Source organism: Ranitomeya imitator, chromosome 5 (genome assembly GCF_032444005.1).
Source record: "Ranitomeya imitator isolate aRanImi1 chromosome 5, aRanImi1.pri, whole genome shotgun sequence".
Lineage (NCBI taxonomy): Eukaryota > Metazoa > Chordata > Amphibia > Anura > Dendrobatidae > Ranitomeya > Ranitomeya imitator.
Window position 1 is genome coordinate 704,861,687 of NC_091286.1, and position 9,337 is coordinate 704,871,023.

General features: G+C 42.6%; 3 non-coding genes across 3 annotated transcripts; all 3 read left to right on the top strand.

Moving 5' to 3' along the window:
* The first annotated feature begins 3,331 nt into the window (after positions 1-3,331).
* On the top strand, positions 3,332-3,405 carry TRNAN-GUU (transfer RNA asparagine (anticodon GUU)). The gene has a single exon. It is a non-coding gene; the product is annotated as a tRNA-Asn (tRNA).
* Positions 3,406-5,124: 1,719 nt separating this feature from the next.
* On the top strand, positions 5,125-5,198 carry TRNAN-GUU (transfer RNA asparagine (anticodon GUU)). Its single transcript has one exon. It is a non-coding gene; the product is annotated as a tRNA-Asn (tRNA).
* A 1,718-nt stretch (positions 5,199-6,916) lies between these two features.
* Positions 6,917-6,990, top strand: TRNAN-GUU (transfer RNA asparagine (anticodon GUU)). The gene has a single exon. It is a non-coding gene; the product is annotated as a tRNA-Asn (tRNA).
* The last annotated feature ends 2,347 nt before the right edge of the window (positions 6,991-9,337 follow it).

Below are 9,337 nucleotides of genomic sequence, written 5' to 3' on the forward strand. Positions count from 1 at the left end.
CCTAAGGATTGCTAATTTAGAGCTACAGTCCTCCGCTCTACCAGCTGAGCTATCGAAGGATTGTTGAAAGCCCACTAGGTTTGGCCATGGGTGCCACGAGCAGGTGGTAAAAATGATTCATTCAACCCAGCGAAAAAGGAATTCAGCAGTAGTATTGGAGAATGCGGGCATCGATCCCGCTATCTCTCGCATGCTAAGCGAGCGCTCTACAACTTGAGCTAATCCCCCAAACCCGGCAAACATATCGTCAGTTTCACGTCACACCAGGTCACAATTTTCATATACAATCACACATGCCATTGCAAGCTTTTTTTTTTTTTTTTTTTTTTTAAGTGTGGATTCCATTTTTGCATACTGGAAGAACATTTAAGGAGTCTACAACGTGATTGGTGCACTACAAATACAGTTGGGCAACTTTCTAGCAACCCCTTTCTATGTACATGGAGAATCAAATTGGGGACAGTGAAAAAAACTTGCATAGTTTGAAGAAAAAAGTTGAGATGTAGCACAATCCCAAAAGAGAACCATTGACCTTTTATGGCTTTGTTTGTTTATAGAAACTGCTGAGAGGTCGTGAAGGCCTTCTGGTCCTTTGGCACAAGTTGATCCAGGATTCAGGGTTTTGACCAGTAATTTTTGAGCCAAAACGCGTTTGCTTTTGACAGAAGCTACACCAACCAGCACAATACCAATGTTTACCTTGGCATTGCTTTTGTATTGCGGACTAACCCTACTAAGTTTCAAACAATAACTGATGAGCAGCAAATGGTTTAGATGAAGTGTTGAAAAAGCTAAGAACGCTTCTCTTCGTTTTTTTCTCCTTTTTGTGGTTGCTAAACTGTAAGAAGAGAGTAGAGCATGAGCTTGAACACAAAACATTAAAAGAGAATAAACGCAACACCAATGGTGAAAAAGCAAGCCATGCGTTGGCCGGGAATCGAACCCGGGTCAACTGCTTGGAAGGCAGCTATGCTCACCACTATACCACCAACGCTTACGTAAGCGCGCATTTTTTTTTTACATTTTCTGCAATAACAGTAAACGTTCTAGCAAATCCTTTCTAAGTACATGGGGAATCAAACTGGGGGAGAGTGAAAAAAGTTGTGATGTAGCACAATCCCAAGGAGAACCATTGACCTTTTATGGTTTGTTTATAGAAAATTTTGAGACGTCGTAAAGGCCTTCTGGTCCTTTAGCGGCACGAGTTGAACTGGGATTCAGGGTTTTAACCAGTGTTTTTTTGAGCCAAAAGGGTTTGCTGTAGACAGGGGCATTTAGATGAAATGTAATGATGAAGAGTATAAAACACAACCGTTTAGCAGAGGATGGTTTCGATCCATCGACCTCTGGGTTATGGGCCCAGCACGCTTCCGCTGCGCCACTCTGCTTATGGTGGAGGATGCTCAGAGTTGAAGTCTAATTACTGCCTGCCTTCTGGTCTATGTCATGTAATTTATCAGCCATTTCTTATCTGTTGGCAACTAAATTATTCTTGGTGCTTTGCAAATGTTTGTTTGTTTTTGTTGAAAATCATGTCTCTGTGGCGCAATCGGTTAGCGCGTTCGGCTGCTAACCGAAAGGTTGGTGGTTCGAGTCCACCCAGGGACGTTGCACCCTTTTGCTTCAGTAGTAAGCTACAGTTGAAGAAGTTTTTGCATTTGTGCTAAGCATCTCCCTCAAGTAAAAGCCATTTTGCTGACGATGTTTTGAATTCACGAGACAAACTGGAGAAAAACCTTCTGGATGAGATAGGATAAACAAAACTTCCTTCGAGCCGGAATTGAACCAGCGACCTAAGGATTGCTAATTTAGAGCTACAGTCCTCCGCTCTACCAGCTGAGCTATCGAAGGATTGTTGAAAGCCCACTAGGTTTGGCCATGGGTGCCACGAGCAGGTGGTAAAAATGATTCATTCAACCCAGCGAAAAAGGAATTCAGCAGTAGTATTGGAGAATGCGGGCATCGATCCCGCTACCTCTCGCTACCTCTCGCATGCTAAGCGAGCGCTCTACCACTTGAGCTAATCCCCCAAACCTGGCAAACATATCGTCAGTTTCACGTCACACCAGGTCACAATTTTCATATACAATCACACATGCCATTGCAAGCTTTTTTTTTTTTTTTTTTAAGTGTGGATTCCATTTTTGCATACTGGAAGAACATTTAAGGAGTCTACAACGTGATTGGTGCCCTACAAATACAGTTGGGCAACTTTCTAGCAACCCCTTTCTATGTACATGGAGAATCAAATTGGGGACAGTGAAAAAAACTTGCATAGTTTGAAGAAAAAAGTTGCGATGTAGCACAATCCCAAAAGAGAACCATTGACCTTTTATGGCTTTGTTTGTTTATAGAAACTGCTGAGAGGTCGTGAAGGCCTTCTGGTCCTTTGGCACAAGTTGATCCAGGATTCAGGGTTTTGACCAGTAATTTTTGAGCCAAAACGCGTTTGCTTTTGACAGAAGCTACACCAACCAGCACAATACCAATGTTTACCTTGGCATTGCTTTTGTATTGCGGACTAACCCTACTAAGTTTCAAACAATAACTGATGAGCAGCAAATGGTTTAGATGAAGTGTTGAAAAAGCTAAGAACGCTTCTCTTCGTTTTTTTCTCCTTTTTGTGGTTGCTAAACTGTAAGAAGAGAGTAGAGCATGAGCTTGAACACAAAACATTAAAAGAGAATAAACGCAACACCAATGGTGAAAAAGCAAGCCATGCGTTGGCCAGGAATCGAACCCGGGTCAACTGCTTGGAAGGCAGCTATGCTCACCACTATACCACCAACGCTTACGTAAGCGCGCAATTTTTTTTTACATTTTCTGCAATAACAGTAAACGTTCTAGCAAATCCTTTCTAAGTACATGGGGAATCAAACTGGGGGAGAGTGAAAAAAGTTGTGATGTAGCACAATCCCAAGGAGAACCATTGACCTTTTATGGTTTGTTTATAGAAAATTTTGAGACGTCGTAAAGGCCTTCTGGTCCTTTAGCGGCACGAGTTGAACTGGGATTCAGGGTTTTAACCAGTGTTTTTTTGAGCCAAAAGGGTTTGCTGTAGACAGGGGCATTTAGATGAAATGTAATGATGAAGAGTATAAAACACAACCGTTTAGCAGAGGATGGTTTCGATCCATCGACCTCTGGGTTATGGGCCCAGCACGCTTCCGCTGCGCCACTCTGCTTATGGTGGAGGATGTTCAGAGTTGAAGTCTAATTACTGCCTGCCTTCTGGTCTATGTCATGTAATTTATCAGCCATTTCTTATCTGTTGGCAACTAAATTATTCTTGGTGCTTTGCAAATGTTTGTTTGTTTTTGTTGAAAATCATGTCTCTGTGGCGCAATCGGTTAGCGCGTTCGGCTGTTAACCGAAAGGTTGGTGGTTCGAGTCCACCCAGGGACGTTGCACCCTTTTGCTTCAGTAGTAAGCTACAGTTGAAGAAGTTTTTGCATTTGTGCTAAGCATCTCCCTCAAGTAAAAGCCATTTTGCTGACGATGTTTTGAATTCACGAGACAAACTGGAGAAAAACCTTCTGGATGAGATAGGATAAACAAAACTTCCTTCGAGCCGGAATTGAACCAGCGACCTAAGGATTGCTAATTTAGAGCTACAGTCCTCCGCTCTACCAGCTGAGCTATCGAAGGATTGTTGAAAGCCCACTAGGTTTGGCCATGGGTGCCACGAGCAGGTGGTAAAAATGATTCATTCAACCCAGCGAAAAAGGAATTCAGCAGTAGTATTGGAGAATGCGGGCATCGATCCCGCTACCTCTCGCATGCTAAGCGAGCGCTCTACCACTTGAGCTAATCCCCCAAACCTGGCAAACATATCGTCAGTTTCACGTCACACCAGGTCACAATTTTCATATACAATCACACATGCCAGTGCAAGCTTTTTTTTTTTTTTTTTTTTTTTAAAGTGTGGATTCCATTTTTGCATACTGGAAGAACATTTAAGGAGTCTACAACGTGATTGGTGCCCTACAAATACAGTTGGGCAACTTTCTAGCAACCCCTTTCTATGTACATGGAGAATCAAATTGGGGACAGTGAAAAAAACTTGCATAGTTTGAAGAAAAAAGTTGCGATGTAGCACAATCCCAAAAGAGAACCATTGACCTTTTATGGCTTTGTTTGTTTATAGAAACTGCTGAGAGGTCGTGAAGGCCTTCTGGTCCTTTGGCACAAGTTGATCCAGGATTCAGGGTTTTGACCAGTAATTTTTGAGCCAAAACGCGTTTGCTTTTGACAGAAGCTACATCAACCAGCACAATACCAATGTTTACCTTGGCATTGCTTTTGTATTGCGGACTAACCCTACTAAGTTTCAAACAATAACTGATGAGCAGCAAATGGTTTAGATGAAGTGTTGAAAAAGCTAAGAACGCTTCTCTTCGTTTTTTTCTCCTTTTTGTGGTTGCTAAACTGTAAGAAGAGAGTAGAGCATGAGCTTGAACACAAAACATTAAAAGAGAATAAACGCAACACCAATGGTGAAAAAGCAAGCCATGCGTTGGCCGGGAATCGAACCCGGGTCAACTGCTTGGAAGGCAGCTATGCTCACCACTATACCACCAACGCTTACGTAAGCGCGCATTTTTTTTTTACATTTTCTGCAATAACAGTAAACGTTCTAGCAAATCCTTTCTAAGTACATGGAGAATCAAACTGGGGGAGAGTGAAAAAAGTTGTGATGTAGCACAATCCCAAGGAGAACCATTGACCTTTTATGGTTTGTTTATAGAAAATTTTGAGACATCGTAAAGGCCTTCTGGTCCTTTAGCGGCACGAGTTGAACTGGGATTCAGGGTTTTAACCAGTGTTTTTTTGAGCCAAAAGGGTTTGCTGTAGACAGGGGCATTTAGATGAAATGTAATGATGAAGAGTATAAAACACAACCGTTTAGCAGAGGATGGTTTCGATCCATCGACCTCTGGGTTATGGGCCCAGCACGCTTCCGCTGCGCCACTCTGCTTATGGTGGAGGATGTTCAGAGTTGAAGTCTAATTACTGCCTGCCTTCTGGTCTATGTCATGTAATTTATCAGCCATTTCTTATCTGTTGGCAACTAAATTATTCTTGGTGCTTTGCAAATGTTTGTTTGTTTTTGTTGAAAATCATGTCTCTGTGGCGCAATCGGTTAGCGCGTTCGGCTGTTAACCGAAAGGTTGGTGGTTCGAGTCCACCCAGGGACGTTGCACCCTTTTGCTTCAGTAGTAAGCTACAGTTGAAGAAGTTTTTGCATTTGTGCTAAGCATCTCCCTCAAGTAAAAGCCATTTTGCTGACGATGTTTTGAATTCACGAGACAAACTGGAGAAAAACCTTCTGGATGAGATAGGATAAACAAAACTTCCTTCGAGCCGGAATTGAACCAGCGACCTAAGGATTGCTAATTTAGAGCTACAGTCCTCCGCTCTACCAGCTGAGCTATCGAAGGATTGTTGAAAGCCCACTAGGTTTGGCCATGGGTGCCACGAGCAGGTGGTAAAAATGATTCATTCAACCCAGCGAAAAAGGAATTCAGCAGTAGTATTGGAGAATGCGGGCATCGATCCCGCTACCTCTCGCATGCTAAGCGAGCGCTCTACCACTTGAGCTAATCCCCCAAACCTGGCAAACATATCGTCAGTTTCACGTCACACCAGGTCACAATTTTCATATACAATCACACATGCCATTGCAAGCTTTTTTTTTTTTTTTTTTTTTTTAAGTGTGGATTCCATTTTTGCATACTGGAAGAACATTTAAGGAGTCTACAACGTGATTGGTGCACTACAAATACAGTTGGGCAACTTTCTAGCAACCCCTTTCTATGTACATGGAGAATCAAATTGGGGACAGTGAAAAAAACTTGCATAGTTTGAAGAAAAAAGTTGCGATGTAGCACAATCCCAAAAGAGAACCATTGACCTTTTATGGCTTTGTTTGTTTATAGAAACTGCTGAGAGGTCGTGAAGGCCTTCTGGTCCTTTGGCACAAGTTGATCCAGGATTCAGGGTTTTGACCAGTAATTTTTGAGCCAAAACGCGTTTGCTTTTGACAGAAGCTACACCAACCAGCACAATACCAATGTTTACCTTGGCATTGCTTTTGTATTGCGGACTAACCCTACTAAGTTTCAAACAATAACTGATGAGCAGCAAATGGTTTAGATGAAGTGTTGAAAAAGCTAAGAACGCTTCTCTTCGTTTTTTTCTCCTTTTTGTGGTTGCTAAACTGTAATAAGAGAGTAGAGCATGAGCTTGAACACAAAACATTAAAAGAGAATAAACGCAACACCAATGGTGAAAAAGCAAGCCATGCGTTGGCCAGGAATCGAACCCGGGTCAACTGCTTGGAAGGCAGCTATGCTCACCACTATACCACCAACGCTTACGTAAGCGCGCAATTTTTTTTTACATTTTCTGCAATAACAGTAAACGTTCTAGCAAATCCTTTCTAAGTACATGGAGAATCAAACTGGGGGAGAGTGAAAAAAGTTGTGATGTAGCACAATCCCAAGGAGAACCATTGACCTTTTATGGTTTGTTTATAGAAAATTTTGAGACGTCGTAAAGGCCTTCTGGTCCTTTAGCGGCACGAGTTGAACTGGGATTCAGGGTTTTAACCAGTGTTTTTTTGAGCCAAAAGGGTTTGCTGTAGACAGGGGCATTTAGATGAAATGTAATGATGAAGAGTATAAAACACAACCGTTTAGCAGAGGATGGTTTCGATCCATCGACCTCTGGGTTATGGGCCCAGCACGCTTCCGCTGCGCCACTCTGCTTATGGTGGAGGATGTTCAGAGTTGAAGTCTAATTACTGCCTGCCTTCTGGTCTATGTCATGTAATTTATCAGCCATTTCTTATCTGTTGGCAACTAAATTATTCTTGGTGCTTTGCAAATGTTTGTTTGTTTTTGTTGAAAATCATGTCTCTGTGGCGCAATCGGTTAGCGCGTTCGGCTGTTAACCGAAAGGTTGGTGGTTCGAGTCCACCCAGGGACGTTGCACCCTTTTGCTTCAGTAGTAAGCTACAGTTGAAGAAGTTTTTGCATTTGTGCTAAGCATCTCCCTCAAGTAAAAGCCATTTTGCTGACGATGTTTTGAATTCACGAGACAAACTGGAGAAAAACCTTCTGGATGAGATAGGATAAACAAAACTTCCTTTGAGCCGGAATTGAACCAGCGACCTAAGGATTGCTAATTTAGAGCTACAGTCCTCCGCTCTACCAGCTGAGCTATCGAAAGATTGTTGAAAGCCCACTAGGTTTGGCCATGGGTGCCACGAGCAGGTGGTAAAAATGATTCATTCAACCCAGCGAAAAAGGAATTCAGCAGTAGTATTGGAGAATGCGGGCATCGATCCCGCTACCTCTCGCATGCTAAGCGAGCGCTCTACCACTTGAGCTAATCCCCCAAACCTGGCAAACATATCGTCAGTTTCACGTCACACCAGGTCACAATTTTCATATACAATCACACATGCCATTGCAAGCTTTTTTTTTTTTTTTTTTTTTTTTTAAGTGTGGATTCCATTTTTGCATACTGGAAGAACATTTAAGGAGTCTACAACGTGATTGGTGCACTACAAATACAGTTGGGCAACTTTCTAGCAACCCCTTTCTATGTACATGGAGAATCAAATTGGGGACAGTGAAAAAAACTTGCATAGTTTGAAGAAAAAAGTTGCGATGTAGCACAATCCCAAAAGAGAACCATTGACCTTTTATGGCTTTGTTTGTTTATAGAAACTGCTGAGAGGTCGTGAAGGCCTTCTGGTCCTTTGGCACAAGTTGATCCAGGATTCAGGGTTTTGACCAGTAATTTTTGAGCCAAAACTAGTGTTGAGCGATACCTTCCGATATCGGAAAGTATCGGTATCGGTTTGGATCGGCCGATATTCAAAAAATATCGGATATCGCCGATACCGATACCCGATCCCAATGCAAGTCAATGGGACCAAAATATCGGAATTAAAATAAACCCTTTCTTTCCTTGTAGGTTCATTCTACATGAAGGAAAACAACTAAGAATAATGCCGGATGTATTTGGGGAGGTGGCGGAGACATTAAAGTCATAGAGGTTTATCCCAATCAAATAGAATAGCATGTTTTTTGTTTTTTTTTAAGACGTTCGGAGTGACAAAGATATTGACTATGTAAATTTTTTTTTTATTTTGTCAGATATTGATGTTTCACTATTCCACGCCCTTCCCCTTCTTTTTTTTCTTTTTTTTTTTCTTTTCCCACACTTTCATCTTCATCATCATCAGCATCTTTGACATCAACTTCTTCACCTTATTCATCTTCTTCTTCATCTTCTACCTATTTTTTTTTTTTTATTACATTCTTCATATTCATTTTATTCAACTATTATTATTCTTCTTATTCTACATATTCTTTTTATTCCACTGTTATTATTCTTCCTATTCTACTTCTTCATCATATTCTCATTTGTGACAGGCATTCCCGTAGTTGTTATCTATAAAAGTTTGAAGATTACACCTTCCGTTCTGCCAGTCACAAAAGTTACATTTGTCCGCGTTCAGTTTGGCCTGCAGCATCAGGCTTTATCCAGGGGCACCACGAGGAGGAACGGACTCACCCCCATACACTGCTTAGTCTTCTTCTGCATATAATTTAGATAATATCTTTTGCTCTGATATTAAGTCTTATGCTTAATGTTCTTCTGCTCTTTGTTCTGCAGCCTCTTGTTCTTCTGCTTCTCGGTCTTCCATGTTGTCGTCTCCAGGGTCGTCGTCTCCAGTGTCGTCATCTCCGCCGTCGTCGTCGTCGTCATCGGGGTGGTCTTCCGTGTCGTCGTCATCGTGGTGGTCTTCCGGGTCGTCGACGTTAGGGTCTTCAACTTGGAAATGTAGCAGAAGGTACAAGAAGGCTGAGAAAATGCCAAGAACCAGCTGATGGAACTGGAACTCGGATGGCTACCCGAAGGTTCAAGAGCCTATGGAACTACCGAGGACCAGCTGACGTTACTGGAACCCGGTTACTAAGCAGGAGGTACCCGTGCTAAAAAGCACTACCAAGGACCGCCTGACGTTGACGGAACTCGGATACCCAGAAGGAGGCACCTAAGCCAAAGGCTCTGCCCGGAACCAGCTGACGTTACTGGAACCAGGATGGGGAGCAGAAGGTACAAGAGCAAAAGACACTGCCGAGAACCAGCTGACGGTACTGGAACCCGGATGGGTAGCCGAAGGTCCAAGAGCCAATGGAACTACCGAGGACCAGCTGACGTTACTGGAACCCGGTTACTAAGCAGGAGGTACCCGTGCCTGAAAGCACTACCAAGGACCACCTGACGTTGGTGGAACTTGGATACCCAGAAGGAGGCA